The following is a 23787-nucleotide window of genomic DNA, read 5'->3' on the forward strand; positions in this document are numbered from 1 at the left end:
GTTTTCATTCTATAATGCATGTCAAAAATTTGCAGTTGCAAATTACAGAGATTTCATTTTCAAATAAAAAGGAAAATATTTTGCCCATAAATCCTTAATCTTCAGCCTGTGAAAAATATCCCGGACTATGAAAAAGCATGTTCTACATCCTTGCTGTGCCTCAGCCAGTCTGAACAAAGGTCTAATGAGTTTGTGAATAGTGTGAAAAAATCACTGATTTTCTGACTAGCTGACTGTAGGGCAGGAAGAAATCCTATTCGGCTAGGTTTGATTGAAACTTGAGTTAACTGTCAGTGCCCACACAAACCGGAAAAATAGGATTAAAGGCCAAAGAGATATTAACAGTAGACATGTTGTACATCTGCTTTGACAGATGATTTTCACACTTCACAGGTTTAACTAAAGATCACTTTCGCAGCAGTTCTTATGAAGCTAAACCCTTTCGAAATGAAATTATTAAAAAACAACTGAGGATTAAACATCAAACTCTAAGCTCTCATAAAACTATCCAAAATGCTGATAGTAATGATAAACACAGATAAAGTAGAGCACTTACATACAAAATTTCAAAATAATTAGATGTCTATACATCAAAATCCAATCAACCTGCCTGTAGAATGCTAAGAGCCTTAATCATCTATTTATTTCACTAACTCTGTGAATCTTTAAGCATACACCAAACTAATTTTTATCTGTGATTATGTAAGTACAATACGATTTCATAGCCTGTTAAAATTGTAAGGATGAGACTGAAAGAATCATTTCAGCTTCTTTCTGCTTGCAAAATGACTGCAACCAGATACCTTCCAAAAATTATGAAGTTATCCAGCACATGCAAGCTTATGTATGATGCTGGTTTAGTCTGGATCAATGGCAATAATTCAATGCAGAGCCATTGAGCTACCACAGTCAAGTAAGTCAAGGAATTTCTTTTCTGTTGTTTGATCTGATAAAGGGCTTAGTGTCAGAGCTGCTCAAGGAAATGCTACAAAACCGAAACTGTAACTTCAAATCCTGATCCTGGGTTGTGTGCCAAAGACCACACTCAGTCAGAGCAGTGGCCAAAGAGTACTTAGCTGTTTGAGCTGGGAAGTCAAAGGTACCAGGCACGGTAGTGTGCCACAAGTTACAGATGTGCCTAGCTTGACGTGCCATCACCATGCTGTGAAGAGATGAGTTAAATTCTTAAAAGCAGGAGGAGATTTTGGAATCTCTTGCCTACTATTTGAAGAAATGGCAAATATTTCTTTTTCTGCAAGAATATTTTCAACCTTTTTGTAAGTGCCACAAATATTAGGCTGCAATAATATTTACTAATTTGCATCCACATTTAATTTTTAGTGTCATCCTGTCATACTTACATAAAATATTGTTTATGAATGAAAGCCCCTAAAGGGAATATTCTAAACATAAAGGGAAAAGTAAAGGGAATGTTCTTAAAATCTTGTCTGACTTACTTGCCACTGCACTACAACTCAAGAGTTGTGCTTTATAACATACTGCATTGGGCTCAAACACCAAGCTTGTTCCTCCATTTTCCAAGCTAAAAGATAGAGTTAATGCAGCAGTGATGAAACTAATTGCTGGGAAAAGTAAACATCTTCTCTTCTGATGATTAAGGAACCCTTGTTAGAGGTTGTAATATTTCTGCTTAGTCAGAAAGATAGTTCAAGTGTGGAATTAGTTATTGGTAACTGGTTTTTTTACTTTTTCTCCTAGATAGATTTGATACAAGTTCTTGATGTTTAGAGTATACAAAGATAAAGTAAAACAGAGTAACAAGTGTAAGCACTGCTCCAGAGCAAGGCAGAGGGAGGGAGCTCTTGTGAATGAGGTTCATTACAAAATCAGATCTGCTTCACAGTTTCCCTCCAATTGCTGGAAAGGCAAGATTTGTATGAGTGTATCATTGCTGACTGGAGCACTGGGACTCCTGAATAAATGGCTTGATCTTTATGATAAGTGTAACTTCGATAAAAAAAGGATTGCTGAGCAGCAACCAGAGTGCTCCAGATTATGACAAGTAGATTATTCCAGTAAGAACCACTTAAAAAGCAACTGCCATCAAGACTTTTTATCTACAGCACAGTTCTTTGTGGCTGCTAAGAAGGTTGGGCAAAATTTATGAGGTATTTAGTAACAGAGAGGAAATATCACAGCTCAAAATTCAGTCTTAACAGGTATATACTCTCACTTCAACATTATTCTCCTGAGCCATTGTTTTCATTATTGCAGATGTTTATTTTCAATTTGATCAAAAATCATGAGTACTGCCAAATGGGATAATAATGTCCAGAGCAACCATGTAAAAATGGGAGGTGTATTTATCTCTGAACTGTACTCATTCAAACTCAGTGAATACTCACAGGAGTACGAGCCCCTGAGTTAGCATGCTGTAAGTCACCACCCCACAGGACAGAGCTGCCTAGTCTAAGGCCAACTCAGCAGTTCTTGTACCTAAGCTGAAATCATAGCTTAGATCATTTAGTAAGATACATTGTTTTATAATATGGTTTATTTACCTAGTGCTCTTCATTCAGAAGCAGTCCAGTCTTCTAATAATAACTCAGTATATTTTATATATTTCTCAACAGATGTTGAATGAACTTAAACACACATCATAAAAAAAACAGGGTAGCTCCAAGCTCAGCTGGGCAAGAGAAAAAAGAGTCCCTAATTTGTCTGAAGCTAGCCTGGAGTATCTGGAAGCATTTGTTGAGAGAGGTTTAAAAATTCAAGTACTATTTAAAAATCACACATGAGAAAATTATTTTGGAATAATCTGTTTCACAGGATACAAGCTGATGTATCGTAGGTGCATTACTGAACTGTCAGAAAGTACTGAGCATACTGCAGTGGCAGCCTCTAATTAATCCATTGAGTACCATTAATCCAACTGCCGATGTGTGTGTATTGCTTGCATAACAAATACTTTGGAAACAGCACCTTGCATTTGAGCATAATGATGTGTCCTGGTTTTGGCCAGGATAGAATTAATTTTCTTCCTAGTAGCTGGTTGGTTGTGTTTTGGATTTAGCATGAGAAGAATGTTGATAACACACTGATGTTTTCAGTTGTTGCTAAGTAGTGTTTAGACTAATGTCAAGGATTTTTCAGCTTCTCATGCCCAGCCAGTGAGGAGGCTGGAGGGGCACAAGAAGTTGGGAGGGGACACAGCCAGGACAGCTGACCCAAACTGGCCAAAGGAATATTCCATACCATGTGAAGTCATGCCTAGTATATAAACTGGGGGGAAGGCTGGCCAGGGGCCACTGTTCAGGAACTAACTGGGCATTGGTCGGCGAGTGGTGAGCAACTGCATTGTACAGCACTTGTTTTGTATATTCTCATTCTTTTATTATTGTCATATTGTTATCATTATTATTATTTTCTTCTCTTCTGTCCTATTAAACTGTCTTTATCTCAACCCACAAGTTTTACTTTTTTCCCGTGCTCTTCCCCATCCCACTGGGTGGGGGGAGTGAGCGAGTGCCTGTGTGGTGCTTAGTTGCCAGCTGGGGTTAAACCACAACATGATGTGACTGCATGTGATACCTGGTATAATTTTAATAGGGTGTGTTTACATCTGAAAGCCAATATATATCATGTTAAGGGGGCATATATTTTGCACATTAGCTTTCTGGAGAACAATTTTCCACATTTAATTGAAACCCCTTTACACTTCTGTTAATTTGTTAACTCTTCAATGCACAAGTCTTATCTGGAATTCATGCTCTACTTGCGATTTCTTTCTTCCTGACCATTCACTGGTGTCATGCAGTATCATTTATCTGTCAACTCTCCTCATCCCACTGACTTATTCATGGGTCATTTTTAGAATTTTCTTCCAAATTTTTAGCATCATAAATTTGACTCATCTGACTTAATTCTTCAAAGATATGCTTTCTTCTTCTTATTGACAGGATGAAATTTATAACATCAAATCTTCCCTGTGGATGCTGTATCTTACAGAGACTACTGTTGTGCTTACAAAGGTTATGCTGTGATTTTTTTGGTGAACATTCCCACTCATAAATCCTGTTGTCTAGAATATTTCTAGAAAGCAAATGCAAGAGGGACCAACATGGCTAAAATAAATTCAGCTCAACATTCAAACAGTCACAAAACACATTTGTTTACAGTCTACTTAGCTGCATGTGAGATTTCTGAAGCATGTTAAATTTCTTTATAGCGAAGTCTCTACACTTCATTGTTTAAATCACTTTTAAGTTTTCATTATTTCCCTCATTAAAGCTGTATTTCAATAATCTAACCAGTCCAAGTATGTCCCTGGTTAAAGCTGTATCAATAACACCTCTGTGTGCTATGTTTGAATAATCTGTAAGCATAATAAGACATTATTTTATGTGGCATTTGAAATGTGTTACGCACATAGATGAAAGTGGCAAAGGTTTTAGCCTCATCAATGAAGCCTCAAAGGAGCAGTTATGGTATAACTACATGGTCTCAACCAGATGTAATTCTTTGGGCTAAAAGACAAAAAAGCCCACAATGTATTCTGAGTATTAACTCTCAAGTCTATTGCTGTAGGGTTCGAGTGCATCCAGGAAATCATTTCCTGAACCAGCAGTAAAGGGCCACAAATAAGATCTATCAAGGAGTCCTTGTTTTGATGCAAAAATACATTTTATCCTTCAATTTCAATTAAAATTATTCCCTCGAGAACCCCAGTTTAAGAAGGAGATTCAGGATACTTGTTGCTTCAAAAAAATCAGTTTTACAAGTGAAGAAAATGAAATGTTTGAAAAGTAAGCTAGAACAAGAAGGAATGTATGTAATTTATGGGAGACCAGATCCTTTTATCATTTACACTTTTGTCAAGATGAGAAATTCTACTTTGTCACCAGCTTTATATCAGTTCTGAAAAAGCCCAAAGTGAAATTAAATATAACATGCTAAATTTCAGTATAAAAATATAACCCTCTTTGCCTAGAACACTGTTGTGATTCCACATCATTTGCAGGATTTTGCAGTTGGATGAATTTAACTGTACATAATAACTCCTGACATAAGAAAGCATTTTGACTTACTGCTTTGGTCTTCAGTAAGTATAGCCTCATTGACTTAATTTTCAGTAATCAGTTCACTAACTTTCCTCTGTAAAATGAACAGATGGATTTATTTGGGTTGGTTTGGTCTGCAGAGCTAAATAATCAGTTTCTTATACCCCCGTGGATAAAATCAAAGTCCTCTCTACTCAACGAGAGGGCGATTAGGGCTTTGAGCATACAGATAAGCTTATTACAGCAGACATGGAATCTGTTCCCAGTAACAGTTGTAGAATTTGCTCATGCACTTGTAACACTTGATAGGTGTTCATCTAATCTGCTGCTAGGGACTGAAGCCAAATATAGATCAGACATTTTCCTATTATTTAAAACTTTAAGTACATACTAGTAATGCAATTACTATCTACTTAATGGCACTGGGACAGCCTATTAGTCTATGCAAAAGGTGTCTATATAGAAGAAAATCTAGCAGTTTTCCTTTAAAAATACTGAAAGAAATTAAATTGTTCAATTGCCAAACATGGCTGATCTCCAAAGGTCAGTAAGGATCCTGGTTCTGCCTCTGGCTCTGCACTACATTAACAATGTGTTCTTGCAGCTCTGTCCTAGGTCCTAGGAAGGCTGCTCAGTAGTTATTCTTCTGCAGACTTGCTTTGATAGCTTTCAAAAACATTTACATTTTTATGTATTTAATAAAAGTAATTTTCAAAATATCTGAGTGGAGACAGACAAAAGAAAATGTGCATGAAAACTCTCCTTGATGGCACCTTTCTTTCAAAGACTGAAGAATGTGTACAATTTTAATTCCATGTGGAGCTACAGAAAGCTAATGATTGAGACTCATCAGACTGTATTTTAAAAGTACCCAGAGTGTGAAGAAAAACCAAAAAGGGAAAGGACAAAAAATTTGGGAATGAACTATCTCGCATACAAGCACATCTCAGAAAGCAGTCAAGTAACATCTACTTTTAAATGGTCAAATGGTAGGAATTCACAGAGTCAGCAAGTAATTCAGTTACCTGGAGAAGTAGTCTTAACATAGAGACATACATGCTATCCTGGAGGAGAACTGGGAGGTGACTCAGCTACACTTCTCTACTACTAGTTTTTCATTCTCTAACTGCAGGAAAGATGATAAAAACTATGATGTCCAGATTACTGACCTCACCAAAAAAGAACATCCATGTAGTAGCAGCAAAAGAAAGTAGTATATTCTCTAATCCCCACTAATTTTCTAGCTGCTTGGGCTGCGCATGATAGCCTGTTACACATGCCCTGTACAGTCACTGTATGACTAAACAGTATCTGTCTTAACACCCCCATTTTTAAGCTAAATTCCCACAACTATAAGCACTCAGTCACTTGTATATTGTACTGATATAAAACAAGATTTATGGGTCTTACTTTCCATTTCCAAATATGCCTCTGAGATATCCTCATAGCATTTAAAAGGTGTTTTTTCACTGTATATATATTAACATATTATGAAAGAAATAATTAGCATATCAAATGCTGGAGATCAATTAGCTGCCAATGCACCAGTCTAGACACAAGCGCCTGACACTTGTAATAAAATCAAAGCCAAGCTGGCCAAATGCTGCTTCTAACTCAGTATGGCTTCTCAGAACAGAAGCAGTAAATGTTCATTCATTACCCTCTGCACCAACAGTGCTGAAGCTGATTATCATCTGCTTCCATTTACTGCTATTGTTGAGCCACATCCCAAATGAGTTCACAGATTCAGTGACTATTCTTTTATTGTCTATGACTATTGACTGCGTGTTTTTATTCCACAATTGCCACTTGGTTCCAGTAACTCCTGCACTTACTCTTGAGCTCTCTTCAGATATGGCTCAGGAGCCGTCTACTTCTCCAGACCTCTCCACGCTGGGAAACAGAAAGCTGCTGTAGAGAGCAAGGGATGCACTCCTGGTGCACAATACAGTTCAGCTGCAAAAGTTCTGCTGTGTCAAGACTCTCTGAGGTTTTGAAGGAGTCTGAAGAGGATTTAACTGATGATGATGAAACAGGGCCAGAACACTGCACTGCACAAAGTAAAGATCAAATACGTTTGCCCTCAAAAGAAGCATAAGAAATTGTGAAAGCCGCAATGCCTTGGTGAGCTGAGAATGAATAGCCTGAGGCAATACATGTCCAGAGAACAGCAAATACAGCAATACAGCAGCTAAGCACCTCATTCTGCAGCCATAAGTATGACCAATTTCTCATGAGATTTTCCTATACCTAAAAAAGAGAGAAGGCAGCCTTTTCTTTCACAGGAAATTTAATCAAATCAGAGATCAAATCTCTGCTCTGAATTCACCATACAGTTGTATATCAAATGCCTTCTGACATCTTCATTCACCACTGAAGCTTTGCCTTCTTTGAAAAACTTGCACTTTTGCCTTAATCACACTTCCAGTGATACAGATATCTCAAATACCCATTTACTTCCATGGGACAATAATCTTTAATGTGCCATTATCAAATTTCTATCTGCAGATACTATTTAATACAGAGTCATACTTCAGGAAATGAAGGCAACTGACTGGAATTTCATCCATGTATTAAAGCAGAGACAATTCAGGAAAGAAACTGCAAACAGTGGTTTAACAATAGATTTATTCACATTAAAAAGGGAAAACCTTGCAAAAGCTGAAGGTTGGTATGACTTGGTTACTTTATGACTCCCACAAAATATTCTCTAAAACACAGCATTTTTCTCTTACCTCTTTTCACTTCACCCAAAGAACAAACAGCAGTTCAGCACAGAAACTTATCATTGGTTTTATATGCTTTGTTTTGAACTATATCTCAACAGGATGCTGACAGACAATAAATACTAGTTTCTGGTCCTCAACTGGAACTTCCTTCTGAAAAGGCTAGTCATACAAGTTGACTACTTTGGGAAAATAATTCTGTTTTCACCCTTTATTAAAATGTGTAACAACCATGTTTTTGTTTTTATATGCTGCAGACCCACCATACCATCTTATCCGAATGCCCTGTATGTATATTCAGTGTTATGTACTGATACCAGTACTATGAAATATGCAGATGAGTTACTTCCGCTGTTGACCAACTCTCAGATCTATGCAAAGAAAGTATACTATAACAGTTGCCCAGAAAAACCAAGGTTAACTCATTCTTTGCTCCTAAGATTTCGCTTTGTTCGTTTCTGATAGGCATTACCTTTTTCAGTGTTAGAAAAGTCAGTGTTTGTCTCTTAAGTGATAGCTGGAACATTTTAAGGATTCATTCTGTGATTTTCAAAGGAATTTATGAAGGATAGCTAATTTATACTTTTGTCTTGTGCCTAAGATATACTAACATGAATGTTGTACATTAAGGAAACCAAACTGGAGGGGATAAAGGACTCCTAAAGGAATGGAAGTCAGTGCCACAACACATCTTCAATTATTTGTATGGTTAGAAATGTTGGGGGGTGGGGGGTGGAGTGAAGGGATGCATTTTGATTTCACTTACTGTTGTCATTAGTGTGGATTTAATGTAATAATTATAACTCAGGTAAGATAAATTCACAAACATTATCCTAGTAAGAAAACACATAAATATATTCAGAATTTAGACATTTTGAACAAAATCAGCTATTACTTGTCAAGAACTGAGAAACTCCTAAACATCTGCACTGAGCTCATACAAAATACTACAAATTGCTAAGAATTCCCTGAATATTCATTTCATTTGTTCGGTTTAATTTGCAGCATATGATGTTTTATGCTAGTAATTACATAAAATCAACAGTTATGAACACAGATAAAGACCTTCAGAGAGTCTAGCAAAAAGTGTAGTACTATGTAACAATGTAATCCATTTAAAGCAAAAAAAAAAAAAATAAATAGAACAACCTGGCATAATTTCAAAAACGTAAAGCGCTCTGTACAGCTGGAAGAAGCATTTATTATTTATACTCTGGAGGCTTTTCATTCACATCTACCAACATGTTTACCATTTGGAATGAAGATGAACTAGCAAGGCAACAGCCAAATATGATTTCTTTTTCTCCAATAAACTTCAAATCTAGTAATATTCAGGCTAGCCATTCACATTCTTCCTCTCTAGTGACTGACAGAGATGTGAGAGGCTTATTAAGATATGCTTGGATCAAAGTGGTACATGCTATGTCGCACTATAATTTCTGGATTTGGATTTAGATATATATCTGAGGTTAAATGCTAGAAATACATTTAAGCTTGCCAAGGCAGGTTGGTGTCATGAATAATGTATTGCATTCTACAACAGAGAAGCCACCATAAAGCTTTTACTTCTATCCATTTAACTGCTGGTCCAACATACAGAGCATGGATTTTTCCCACAAAAACCTATCTGGGGTTTTTGGCTGTGGAAACATGGCAAGTGACTGTTCAGAGCACCATTCTGTCTAAGTCAACAGTATAAAAAGTTATCAAACTTGCAGAAAACCACAGAGCTGTTTTAAAATCTGCCTGCATAATTGGTATTATGTTATACTTTTCTCAGACACAGCAATAAAATACATGCACTGCAACTATCAATGTACTCAGATACGCAGAAAATAACATTTCAACAAATTGTTGGGAACCATTCAACTACCTCTCAGTGGAGATAATGGCTGCTGAAAGGCACTTGTCATCAAAACTAGTTAGTCTTCACCTTATTTCACACTGTAAAACACACATTCTCCTGTGACCCTTAAGACAGTACTGGAACACCCCAACTTCTATAAAATAAGTTTATACTATATGGAACAATTTCTGCATATACATCTCAAACTACAACCAGAACAGCCTTGCCACAGTTGCCTCCCAACCACTGATGAGCCTCTGCTTCCCAGGCACTTTACTTTTGACCTTAAAGCTCCCTGAACACTTAGAGCTTCTCCTCTGTGCATAGCTCGAATTACCCACTCTGAGCAGTTCTAAAATCTAGTTTGCTGAGGGGTCTAATCTCAAGGTATGTTCAAGACATCCTGTGGCCAGGATAATACAGAGTTGGTAAATTTTTCTTCTAAGGTACAGGTGCTTATGTTGATATGCGTATTTTAATAATAGCCTGGAGATCAGAAAACTCTTCCAAGTAGTGGGAGACTTAGATTCAATTTCCTCATTAGCCTGAAAGGCTGCAAACCACATCTCCCACCATCCCAGGAAAAGCTTCCAGGCTGTGACTGTCCTGGAGAGCAGGCAGTGCCCTCTTTCCTGTACAGCAATTGCTCTGCTGCACAGAAAGGATGCAGGATTCACAGATGAAAGTGAAAAAGCAAACGTAATGCTTTATTCATATAAATCATTGAATACAAATCTAAAACTATTTTACCATCGGCTTTTCTTGTGCACAGCCAAACTATGTGCCAGTTAGTATCAGCTGGAGGAACAAGCAACTATCTCACAACTAATAACATTGCCAGAGCCAATACTCAGTCCCAGCTTCAGCTACCCCTATATAGTCAATATGGTTCCTGTCAATAGATACTAATGAAGAGATCCTACTAATGGTGTTGAAGCTTCTAACTTGAGAGCAATCTACCTCCACAAAACCAAAATGCATATACAAAACATGCTGAGTGTGTATGAGAAAGTATGTTTACTGATTACTACTGAATAAATTAAAAAAAAAGTAATTGCCCTGTCATGTTCAAGTTTTGATGTACTTCAGAAAAAAATTTTCAACCTTCAGGCAGGGGAAAAAAAACCCACTTAATAAGGTATGGTTTCCCCGAATCTGATAAACACAATCCCAAAGCATCTCTTAAAGAAGTCAGAGCCTGTACTTTACAGATATCTATGCTCCTGGCAAAATACCAAATTATACTTAGCTGGAAAGCAAAATCTACACTGGGCACCAGGGACTAACTTAAAAATGTAACTGAAATACTTCCTTAGGGGAAAAAAAAAAAAAAAGGAAAGATGTGTTATAAAGAAAGAAAACTCTGTGTTTGGCTTCATTAGTGCTCAGAAACAATCACCCCTCCATCGCATGAACAGTGGGTGAATAAGACTGCCTCCAAACATAATATGCTATCAGAAGGTGTCTGTAGCTCACATTGTCCATCTAAAAGGGCTCAAGTTGCAGGAAAAGGGAGCTCTTTCCAGTCATTACTCCCTCACTGATGCAGACAAGGAGGAAATAGCCCAGGAGAAGAGAGTTGGTAGACCATGATCCCATCAGCAGCACACCATTACCAGCAGACAAGCTACAATGACGGAGTAACCTGTATCACTGAATAACCCCATGCAGATTGGTTTGCTCTGCAGAAAACAGTGAGCTAGCAAAGAATTGCAACTGAGAAACAGGTTTGCATCTTCAGCCTGCTTCTGGCATAGAAAATCTGTGTGTAGCACCACGCCTCAGAGCTGACCAGGCCAGCTGGTATTTGGAATGGTCTCACTTGGTGTACTGATCGTACTCCCCTCCATGCACACGGCCTTCCTTCCTCACACACCATGTCTATGTATATACAAACACAGATTTTCATTCACTAGAACAGAAAAGCTACTCTAAACAGATGTGATGCACTTCAGATAAAAACAGTTCAGTCCAGTTAACTGGAAAAAGAGGCTCATTGTCGTTCTGTTCACAGTTCACACCATACCAAGGTAAGGCAGTTCACAACGGGGCTTTATGTACTTAATCCAAGCTAATAGTAAACTCTCACTAACAAGGTGGTCCTGTGCTGCCCTTGCCCCATGCACAATCACCCCCAGATGCTGTACAGTCATCTCCTGTAAGGGATGCAAGAGCAATGGACAGATAAAGATGTAAAATGGGGGAGAATGGTTTGGGAGCAGCTTGCAGTTACATCACGTTAAACACTGAGCTGTGCTCCTAAAACCCTGGTGAACCCTTGGATATACTTTACAGATTTTTTAGCATTTGCTTTATTAGTACATAATAATAAAAAAACCCAAACCATTTTAAAATGAGAATTGTAATAGATGTGACTTCCTTCCAAATTGCTTATAAATACTGGCCTTAAAACCAGAAGGATCAGCTCAGTAAGAATCACACAGAGTATGACTTACAATCTCACAAACTACGCGGGATCATCCTTGAAAAGTTCATAGATGTGTAGAAGACCACAGAAGAAAAAAAATCACAGGGCTGTAAGGACTGGCTGTGTCAATGAAGTATTGCTCTTCCCTCTGTCAGATCGACACCAATCATTGGCTAGAACAGTTATCTTTCAAACTGCACATCGAATTCAAGTAATTTTAAATAGCACAGCACCTTTTACCAGACCAGAAACTAACAAACAGTGTTATGCTCATGATCTTGATGCAGTTCTTAGGTGAGTTATTAGGGGAAAGCACATGGACATGGACATGTGTATGTGTGAAGACAGGCTTGTTTGAATTGGGCTCCCTAGTCTCTAGGCCAGCAAGTGTAAAGACAAAGCATTGAATATTCTGGACGTCGTCGAGTATAAAAGAAAGGTGTATATTCACATTAGGATGGATGTAAGCATTTTGACAGATACTGAATGATTAATACACATCAATATACAGCTGGGTCCCAAGGGTGGAGGTAAGGAGACAGCATCTGGTTGGCTAACTGTGGGGCTGGTAGGAGTTAACTTCTAACCTGTGGAAAAAGTTATGAGCCAAAGTTTTCTAAAATACAGACAATGGAGGGCAGTACCCCAGTTAGAAGGCTAAAGACAAGTTAAAGTAAGAATGCGTAAAATTGGAAATAACTATATAAAAACAGGACAACAACAAGTCAGAACATGGACAGCACCTTCTTTCAATGTTAAAAAGAGATTAGAGCTTAATGAAGCTGAAATAGTAAACAACAAATAAGAATCAATTGTAAATCCTCTGATTTAAGTAATACTACTGCACGTTCTTTATACTGCATTATGCAAACTTCTTTCCATTGATCTGACAAATCAGATTAAATGTTTCTAAGCACTCCCCAAGCTGAAACTGAGGTCACGCACGAGGTAATTCTCTACAACTCAAATGACTAATGCATTACAGTAAGTCAAAGCAATGCAGTGTGGGTATGAACAAGGATATGTATTCACTAATGTTGGATCAAAATACTAATGTTAGGATGGATGTTGATTACAGGTTTCCAACAATCCAATTTTATCATACCTTTGTGAAAAACACTGTGCCTCAAAACTTAGTAAAACTTTCTATGGTACAAAAACAAAAGCTGTCCCAAGGAGGACTTTGCAGAGAAAGATTTCTTCAATATTAGATGTCTCCTGCATTTCACTGTGCAGGAAGTGAACATGGAGTAGAGAGCTGGGGAAAGTATTCCTAAAACCTGCAATCCGTATATGGGACTTCTGACACTAGTACAAGTTACAACAGTCTTCTTGTCAGGGGACAAAAGGTTCAGCACTAGAACAGCTTCAGGATCACGGGCTGTGACTGTAATTTAAATCTTCCTTCTGTACCCTCTCAGGAGTGCTGAGCAGAGTTCACAGATCAATCCACTCAGGGTCCCACTGCAGCTATGCTTAAGTCTGGCATGATAATAGATGCCAAGGTTTTAGCAGCTCTATGTATAACATTTCTCACCAGTGAAGAAAGGTAGTTGATTTTCCAGCTCAAGAATTTTTTACTCATGTATAAGAAAGAGTACAGTATGTAAGGAACCTTTTTTTTTTTTAAACACATGTTAAAAAAAGGACATGGGAAATCCAGGGAAGCTGCATATTCTAGGGAAGCCAGCAACGACTGACATATGTAGGCAGGTATGTATCTCTGCGTGTTTCAAACTTTGGCTTCATCTACTGTTGACAATCCAGAAGCACAGGTATACAATGCCAGGTTTCTTCCCCTTCTTCTCCAGATTTTGTTTTCATTGCCTAAAAAAAGGCACCCTGACAATTAAGATTATAGCAACATAAACCTCCAACATTAATATTAAAAATCTATTAATGCATTAATATTCAAATCTACTCAAAAGGGAAAGAAACAGCTCACATTGCTCTGAGAGCCCAGTTGAATAGGTATGCTTTGCTGCATTTCAAAAAAGTTGCAAGATTCTTATGGCACCTCCAAAGAAGCAACAAGTTCCAAGTACTAGAGCACTATCGGTGAACCCCCACCAATAATCCTTTCCTAGTCAAACTTACTAATGCCAAATCCAATTCAATTCTCTCTACTGTTACAGAATGCCATCAGGAGACAGCCAGCATCTTAGACATGTCTCAAGATGTATTTTTTCCCTGTTTATTCAATTTCAGAAAACAGATATACTTCCCTTAGAATAAATCTATCTTGGAAAAATCCATAGGACTAAAAGAATTTCATTGTTTTGCCAATATTTCAAGAGAGTAAATAGTGTGACTTATACTGCTATGAGTCATCCACCTCAATACTGATTTCAAGGAAAATCACGCAATATCTGATTCAAGATTATTACTTACTCTTAAAGGATTAATTATATTGTATAATACTCAACAGGTTTTGGGGGAAGATAAGTCTTGTCAGATCAAATACTCCCACTAACAAATGACAGAAACTGTTAACAACATATTTCTGAACATGTTTTAAGCTTTGAACTCAATACCACACAAGTTTCTGAGTCTGAGACAGGAATACTCAGAAGTTATATGGCAGTATCAAATTGGAAAATACTTTCTTGATACTACATTTCTTAATAAGTAATTATCAATTATTTAGCACAAAAAGCTACCTAGAGGACTGATTCTCAGCCCGTGACAAAATGTACTTTTACTACAAATAGAGAATTAAAGCTGATAATGTTTGCAGAAGGAATAAGGATGAATAGAATGGAAAAGAGTGAACAATAACACAACAATACAGTTTTCTTGGTAAACCAGACTCAAAGGGTTCTTCTAAACAGCCAAACACAAGGCTTGCAATGTCAAAATTAAACACTGTAATCCCTAACTCTTAAAAGGACCTAAAGAATTGTCAACAGTAAGTATCTGAACATGAGCTACCAATTCACAAGTTGAATCGATAGCTGAAATTTATGATCTGTGGTTTTGTAGAGAAGCATATTAGATGGTCATTATTCTAAATGTTACTACTTGTAAAATCTGTAAGTAACAAGTGCTACGAAAATCATTTGGGCTGAATTTCCCCCATGTAATCTTATAATATATTACATCAATCATAATGCTGCTGCTGCCATTATTGACAGATTTGTAAATTGGAGTTCATTCTTTAATGTTTTTGCAATTCTAACTTTGATACCTGGAGCATATAAAGAAAAAAATCTATAGTAGACAGCTATGGGCTTGTCAAATTTGTCACATCTGATTTAAAACAAAGCTGCAATGGGTTTGATCAACGATGTACTATGCTCATCCTGGACACAATTATTAACAACATCACTAGCATTTATATAAATAAACTTTCACAATTTCCCAAGTAAAATTACAAACCTGTAATAACAGAAACTTATAGGAGCCAAGTCAATGTCAGCTTACTTCACTGTATTTTATGGCTACACAGGGCTCATATATCACTTCTTAGTAAACACTCTGTTGGCCTTGATGCAGTGTGGCTTCTCACAGTACAAAAATAAAAACCGTTTTAATTATCACAATGAGAGGCAGAAGTAAGGAAAAACAATGCTATTCATTAAACCTTCCCTAACTAATTTTTTACACTGGTTTTTTTTTTACCCAGTAAAGTGCAACATAAAAGCTCAGTACAACTATTACTATTATTCAATTTTAAGATTACCAAATAAGAAAATGTAGCAGAATTTGTATCACGTTGAAGAAGGGATGTATAGTTATTTTCTGACACATTTATGGCATAAATAGAAAGAAACACAGATTAAAAGACAAAGCTCTGCAATTTGCAATTGTAAAACAGAGATGGACTGAAGAATTAGGGAAAAAAAGCACTTTCGAACCCTGAAGATTATGGTTTGGAAGCATCTTTCTGGTAGTATTTCATATTATAGTAGATATTTGGAACAATGATACAAAGCAAGTCTGTTCTTTTTCCTTGACACAGGATACAATGTACAGCAGTAATGTTTAAAAAGCAGATCAGAGTATTCTCATCTTCCATTTTAGCAAAAGGCTAAAGGGATTTGTTTGCCTCCAATGGCATCTCCACTTTTTCTAATTCTGTTAACTGACCTCTGCCAGAAATTATATATAATATCAGCTCACTTATGAGGGGTAAACATTTGTCTTCGCAATAATGCAGCATACATAATATGCCAGGTATTTTCAAAGCATTTTCCCAGGCACATCACTTCTACCCAATTCCACCTCACCCTTTTTTCTGATTCTATATGTTTCTCAGGATCTGTCCTGCGTTTGGCTGGGATGGAGCTAATTTTCATTCTAGTAGCAGGTATAGTGTTAAGTTTTGGATTTAGTATGAGAATAACGTAGATAACACACTGATGTTTTCAGTTGTTGCTAAGTAGTATTTAGACTAATGTCAAGGATTTTTCAGCTTCTCATGCCCAGCCAGTGGGGAGGCTGGAGGGGCACAAGAAGTTGGAAGGGGACACAGCCAGGACAGCTGACCCAAACTGGCCAAAGGAATATTCCATACCATGTGAAGTCATGCCCAGTATATAAACTGGGTGGAGTTGGCCTGGGGGGGTGGATCGCTGCTTGGGAACTAACTGGGCATCAGTCAGTGAGTGGTGAGCAATTGCACTGTGCATCACTTGTTTTGTATATTCCAATTCTTTTATTATTATTATTATCATTATTATTTTCTTCCTTTCTGTCCTATTAAACTGTTCTTATCTCAACCCATGAGTTCTACTTCCCCCCCTCCAATTCTCTCCCCCAGCCCACTGGGTGGCAGGGGAAGTGAGGAAGCGGCTGTGTGGTGCTTAGTTGCTGGCTGGGGTTAAACCACAACAGGATCAAAGGCAAACCATCACTGTCTTCTGCATAGTACAAAAAAGTGTTCACTTAGGAGCACTGCTGAAGGTTACGAAGGAGCGTCTTTGTTAAGTGGAAAAACAGACTGTTCAGTTCCTTTCTTTTCTCTGTAACAGGATTATAATGGTTAATTTTGTTAGGAACTGATTTCTAAAATAGCATTATTGCTGTCACATGATGAACAAAGACAGTGCAAGGTAAAGTGGATGGGAGAGGATACTGTCAGTAAGGCTCAGTATACTCTGTAGAGCTTGGAAACATGAGTAATAATTGAGTAATGCTTTCTTGGACAGAGCAAAATGTACTTCCCAACAGCTGGAATTGCTGAAGTTTTGCAGCGTGTTTCACACACCCACTTCTGCTGAAGGGTATTTAAGAAATACTTCTACAAAGTTCTAAAAATAAATAGCTTAAATTCTGAGTCTGCAGCAAAAGATTTTAAGAGTACCACAGCACACTTCACACTGATATCAGTAACAAATGTTTAAATCCCATGAAATTCCAGAGAATACTGAAGCATTTCTTTCATTTGAGTAGTTTAAATGAACATATAAAAGGCATGTAAAAAGCATATAGGAGAATATCCTTAAATGGTTTCCTGACAAAGGAAATTATCTTCAACTTGGAAATAAACACTAAATTCCAGAATAGGTATAATTATGGATTGAATGGGAAAGTTTAACCTCAAAGAGACCATTTTCAATCTGTTAAAAAGAAAATGGATCCAATCCAACTGCAAAGCATTAAAAAAAATTAGACAATAAGCAATCCAAGTTTAAAGAGACGAAATGATCACAAGAACCATTTGTCTGAGGGTATTCTCATGCAACAAGAAGCAATATTTCAAAGTAGATAAGAACAGGATGAGGTTTTATTAGAACAAGTATGTTGAACACCAACTCCTAGCAACAAAATTATAGAACAGCATCCTGTAACACTTATAGTTTTGCCAGGATAAGTTGGGATCTTCAAGCAGCTTTGTACTGCTACCCTTACTTTCACTTAGTAAACTAAAACACAGAAAATGAGTTGAAATGCCAAACCGCTCAGGAGAGCCAGGACTAGTGACCTCTGCTTTAGTTTAGTAACCAAACCCCTAATTACACTGCCTTCCAACATTTCTTACAAAGCAGTAACAAAGGGCTTTCAGAAGCTTCTGATGTTCAGTCTCTCTGAACAGAGTTCATTAACACAACAGCTTTTATTTTTAGAAGTATGAACATCTGGTAATAGGCTTAATAATACAAAGTATCTCACAAAATTACTGTACTTTTATTGCATGTTGGTAACCAGTGCTAACACTGATACTAGAAAACATTCCTTCTTTACATACTACTTTTTCTTCTTTTATTTCCAATTCATTATCACAATGTACCATATTTCTAGAAAGCATCAATACCTAAACTAAAAACAGTATCATAAAATATACCTAATAACAAGTCCCTGGCAACTGAATAAAAATTGAGTTTTAAGAGCCTACACTAAAATTATTATGGAACAATTTTATTCCTAAAAACAATAAGCCTAAGAATTTTTTTATTCCTAAAAACAATAAGCCTAAGAATTTTTTTTAAATTCCCAAATCCTGTAATTAGATTATGTTCAGTTGATTATTTTGATAAGGAAAATGTAACCCATGAAAATATTAATCTCAAGAACTAAAAAAAAAAAAAAAAAAGAAAAAACCATATGGCATTAATCTCATGAAAAGATTCTAAATTATACATTTTATTATCCTATGGAGATTTATACTCCCATTATCTCTTACACCCACATAAGATAAAGCAAGTGTAAATCTGTCTTTCTCCATGCAGGGAATTTCTTAATGCTGTATTAGAGAGATGATTATTCTATCCTCACATTTCATAACGCTGTTTTCTTAACAACCAGAAGCACTCTCATTTAATATTAAGACAGATGTTTTGACTGAGAGCAACTATGGATATGTGCTGAAACTAAAAATGAAAAACCCATATGAATAAATATTGAAATGTACATTAATCCTTATTCTAAGGGTGATCTTCCACCACCAAGACAGACACTTGGCCAAGATTTCGTCTAAATATTTGCAGCAGCCAAAGGGATTACATTTCTATGCAACTTTTATAAATTACATTTACTCAAATTGCAAAACATCCATTTCTTTCTTCTTCTGTTAATTGTAGATAGGGTAGGGCCATCACATCTGTGCCAATTTACACTCATATAAACAACAGAAGTACAGGCTGATTGCATCTAAATTTAGGCACAATTTTTAACAATGCAAATGGTGTGAGAAGAAATTTTTGTAAATATGTCAAATTTGTGTTTGATATATTTTTCTATATCATCCCACAATATGACATTTATCATCAATTCAGCTGTGATGGGCTTCTGACTGAAAAGTTAGCTGCCATCCATTTGCATGTGGTAACTACTTGCTCAAACTATTAAAACATTTCAGTTGTCATGATGTTACCTGAAGAACAAGGCGGTGTCTTGGGCAGACACAGTCAAGACTTTTGGGTCATTATAGATTAAATTCATACTGTGACTTAGAGATTTAATGGGTAAACCAGTTTAACCATTAGAAAATAACATGAAGAACTCCTAAAAAATTCTTTATTGGTATTGGAAATAGTTGTAGGAATATTACAATAAAACAGCAATATTCATAACTTGAAACATCCTAGGTTTCTTTCAATAGCACTGAAAGGACATTCTTTGTTCTGTAACACTTGTTAAATTCGCAAATTGCATACTAATTGAAACATAATTAATGGCCATATACTGCAACATGGTTGCCATGTATACATGCCATTTTATAAATGTATGTTACAGGTTTTTATATGAAATAACATTTTCATGCAAGAGAGCAGAGTTTAATCAATTTCAAACCGTGTACTTGAAGCAGCAGTTACACACCTTAGAGAATACTCTCATCTTGATGCTTGAGAAGGTTTGCATACAAAACAGTACTCCTCAAAATGAAAATATAAAACTCTGACTTCTCAAGTAAAAATTATAATTCACAGACTGAATTTTTTCATTGAAGCCAAGATGCACCCCATATAGTTAGGAGAAGAGGGGGTACATTCTCTCCTCTATCCACTAATCCCACAGCCATCTCAGACCCAATGCAATAAAGGACAGCTTTGGGGATGCTCTACATTATGCCAGCCCCCCCAGGTCATTCTAGCAGTTTGCAGTCACCTGTGCCCAACAATACTCTAGCCAAATGCTTTTCAGTACCTCTCCAATCAAGTAATCCCCTGTTCTAGTTCTATGTCTCCCCAGGATAGTCTTCCACAGGGAAATCCCCAACCATCTGGTTAGCTCAGCTTTCAACTAGCTTTGATCCAACAAAGTGGCTCAAAGCAGTAAGGAAAAAAAAAAAAAAAGATAGATATGCCTCTCAGTATTTTGCATATATTGAACCAGACTCTGATCCTATTTTGATTAATGTAAATCCAGAAGAACTTCACCGAGGACAGGGATACAGGTCAGGGAACATTATTTTGCTGTTCTGTCCAATATTAAGCACAGCTGTTTTTTAAGTAAACAAAGAAAATACCACCAACCAGGCAAAAAATATTCAGCTCCTATAAATTAGCATAGCTTCACTGAAGTCAACTGAGTTATGAAAATTTACATTAACTACAGATTTTCTCCAGTATGTAATGAATCGTGTTCTGTTTGCTCCCCTGGGTCTCCGCTCAGGCTCTATATGAATATAACTGGATTTTTTTCCAAAATTAGTATCAACGCATTTTCTCCTGAGTCACATATTCTTAGCTTCTATACGCTGCACATTGCCAAGATGACTAAAAAAGCTTTAAAAAGTAATTAAATGTTCTTTCAATAAAAAATATCAATGATACGATTTTCTTACACAACTTAGAAAACTCACCTCATTTTATTGCCATTTATTGTACCAGAATGCTAAAAAGGCAATTTTCTGTAGAAAATAGATCTCAGGATAATATACAGTACTGAATAATATGAAAAAGGAAACTCTGAGACAGAACAAACAGCACCTCTGAAAAGGCCATACAAAATGATGTGGTGTGACTGATTTTAGCCAGGAATTATAAGAAACATGATACAATAAACTTATGATGAAAAATTTAAGAGTCTGAACACATGTAACTAACTGTGATCTTGGAACCAAAGTTGTTCTTGCATTAATTTTATGGATTGAAATTTATGTACAAATATTTGGATATCAGAAGAGAAAATAGACTAAGATCTCCTCCGTTAATAAGCAGCACATACTACAACACAGAGTCCTGAAGTTGGAAGCTTGTTTTTCAAAGAAAATAAAGGTCATATCTGGATGTCAAAAAACATCACATCATTATGTTTTCACAGAAAAATTTAGCATTAATATTTTCAAAGCATACACAATACATAATCTGCAAATTTCTGGACAAAGTATACATTTTAACCAGTCCAGACGCTTCTGTGTATATTATTGCATTGTCTCATGAAAAAAAAACCAACTTTAAGCAGACAAAGAAAGGCACCTATTCAACTTCAGATAATGTACACATAGTCTGTCTTGAAAAATATTATTGACTTGTAAAGTATGCACAAGTTAGCATCAGAATTAGATCTGTTTGTGTTTATTCATGTTAGCAAATCCTTGTGTATATGGTGAAACACTGGGTTGTTACCTTGCTTTTCACATGATCTCTTCTTTTAGTGCACAAAACAGCCATTCCTCATTGTTAGGCTGGCTGCAGTAATATGAAGGGTATCCTTTTAATATAGAAAATGTTTGATTCTTAAAGGCTTATTTCTGCTGCACTGAAGCCATTAACAAAATGTCAGTCAAATCCAGTGGGATCATGATTAGTCATACTAAATCCTGCTTGAAACTCTACAGATCTTTGTGGCTTACTAACACTGCTTACAACAGCCGAGCGGTCAGTGCAGAGGGACAACCTTACCTTATTCCTAGTAAAGTCATCTGCAAGCCCATTAATCCATACTACTCATGAGTCACAGAGTGACATAGCTAAACAGTCTCAGTAGATCCTGAGACTGAGAGACTAGCTAAAAGAAAAGAAGTTACCAGCTCTACTAGATAGGTGAAAATGATTAGTTAAAAGATTCTCAACTAACTCTAACAAGCAATGTTTCCATCAGAAAGTTTAACATATAAATGCAGGTTTTGTTAATGTCATCTTAAGAACAGCATTGTCTTGAGGAAACAGACCTTGTGAGGTTAAGATTTATAATGGCAGTTCTAGGAATTCACCAAGGAGCAGGATACCATTCACAGAAATGTATAGTCAAAAATTGTAAGAAAAATAATTCCATTTTTCCTTTTTTCCCCCTTTTTTAATAACTTAAATCTGAATAAGAAGTTTACTTAATGTAAAGTTAAGGTCTTCCCTCTAATTTTGCTTTTGGTACAATTTCTATTTATATAAACAGATTATGAGATATATTGCAGCAGGAGGCATCTCTCTCTTTAAAGACAGAATATTAGGAATTTTAATGTAGAAAATTTGGGCTAAACTACCTTCATTTGTATTGGTAAAAACATGCAATAAGTCAATTAATTTAAAAAAACAACACTGGAATTACAGTGATATCAACTAATAAAAAAAATTAGGCTCGATGTGGTTAACAGTATAATGTTGCTAGAAGCAAACAATAAAACTAGAAATTCACAGCAGAAGTTTTCTCAGAATATTTACCACATTCTGCTTGGAAACTACAGTGGAGATGTTTGTTTTCTTCAGGGAGCTAGGAACAGTTGGAATCAAAGGAGGCAGTACAACACCTGAATTGAGAACTGGCCCAGACCTCTGAATTCATTGGTTTTCCTTCCAGCATATCATTAGCTTTCCAGGTGACCTTGGATAAATTGCTTCTTTTCTCTCTGTCTCAATCTTCTCATCTGCAAATAGGTACAACAATCCTTTGTAAAGCCCTTTTTTAAATCCACAGAAAGAAAGCACTGTAAGAATTATCCTTTCCCACCACTAATAACGAGTGTTCACAATGGAATGGAGTCTGCAAGATCTTCTAAGCAATGTTTTCACGCACTTAATTTATGCTTAAGTTTCTTAATGCATTTTTGACCTATAATCACATGTGTTATTTTAAAAGATATATGACCACAATTTATGATATTTAATGATTAAGGAACGCTAATACGGTTCTGTGACACCATATGCAACATACCTCAGTGTGCCCTGGTACACCTGAGTCTCCATATTTGATTGCAAAATAAGCAACAAAACCCCATTAAATAGCTAAAAAAGAATGGCAGTTATCAAATAAAACACCTACATAAATATTTAGAATATATACCACAACCACAAGGGCATTTTATTTTACCTCATCCACCATGCAATGATCAAATATACATCATTTTAACTAGTAAGCAATAAATTTTGCTGAAATTACCAGAATATACTCACCAATTTGAAAATTCACTTTAAAATGGTGACTTGCAGAAAAAAACAAACACCCAACACAGAAAGTACAAAATGAAGAACCTAATTTATAAATATGGATATTTAAATAGAATATACAAATATTGGAGATTGAGAGCGGTGTACTGCCAAGCTTTTCATGCAGTCTCTAAGTAGGCTAGATTCAGAGAGGGGAATGATCAATAGGAACTGGCTGTGGGATGGCTGTATAGCAGTTCTGCTCATCCATGTGTAACCTGCGGCCAGGAAACCAAGCTGGGGTTCCCCTGAAGTTTCCACACTAGCAGAGCTGAGCATGTGTGGGTCATCCTATGTAATACCCACTGCCACCTCCACATTGCAGAGACAAACAAATTAAACTTTCCTTTTCCAAACCTCCCTCATTGTTCAGTCCGGTCTATGATGTTCTACTTTCAGTGTTTCTGATGATAAAAATCAAATTTTGGTCATTTATGCCTAAAGATTAATTTGTTTA

Source organism: Harpia harpyja, chromosome 21, assembly GCF_026419915.1.
Source record: "Harpia harpyja isolate bHarHar1 chromosome 21, bHarHar1 primary haplotype, whole genome shotgun sequence".
Lineage (NCBI taxonomy): Eukaryota > Metazoa > Chordata > Aves > Accipitriformes > Accipitridae > Harpia > Harpia harpyja.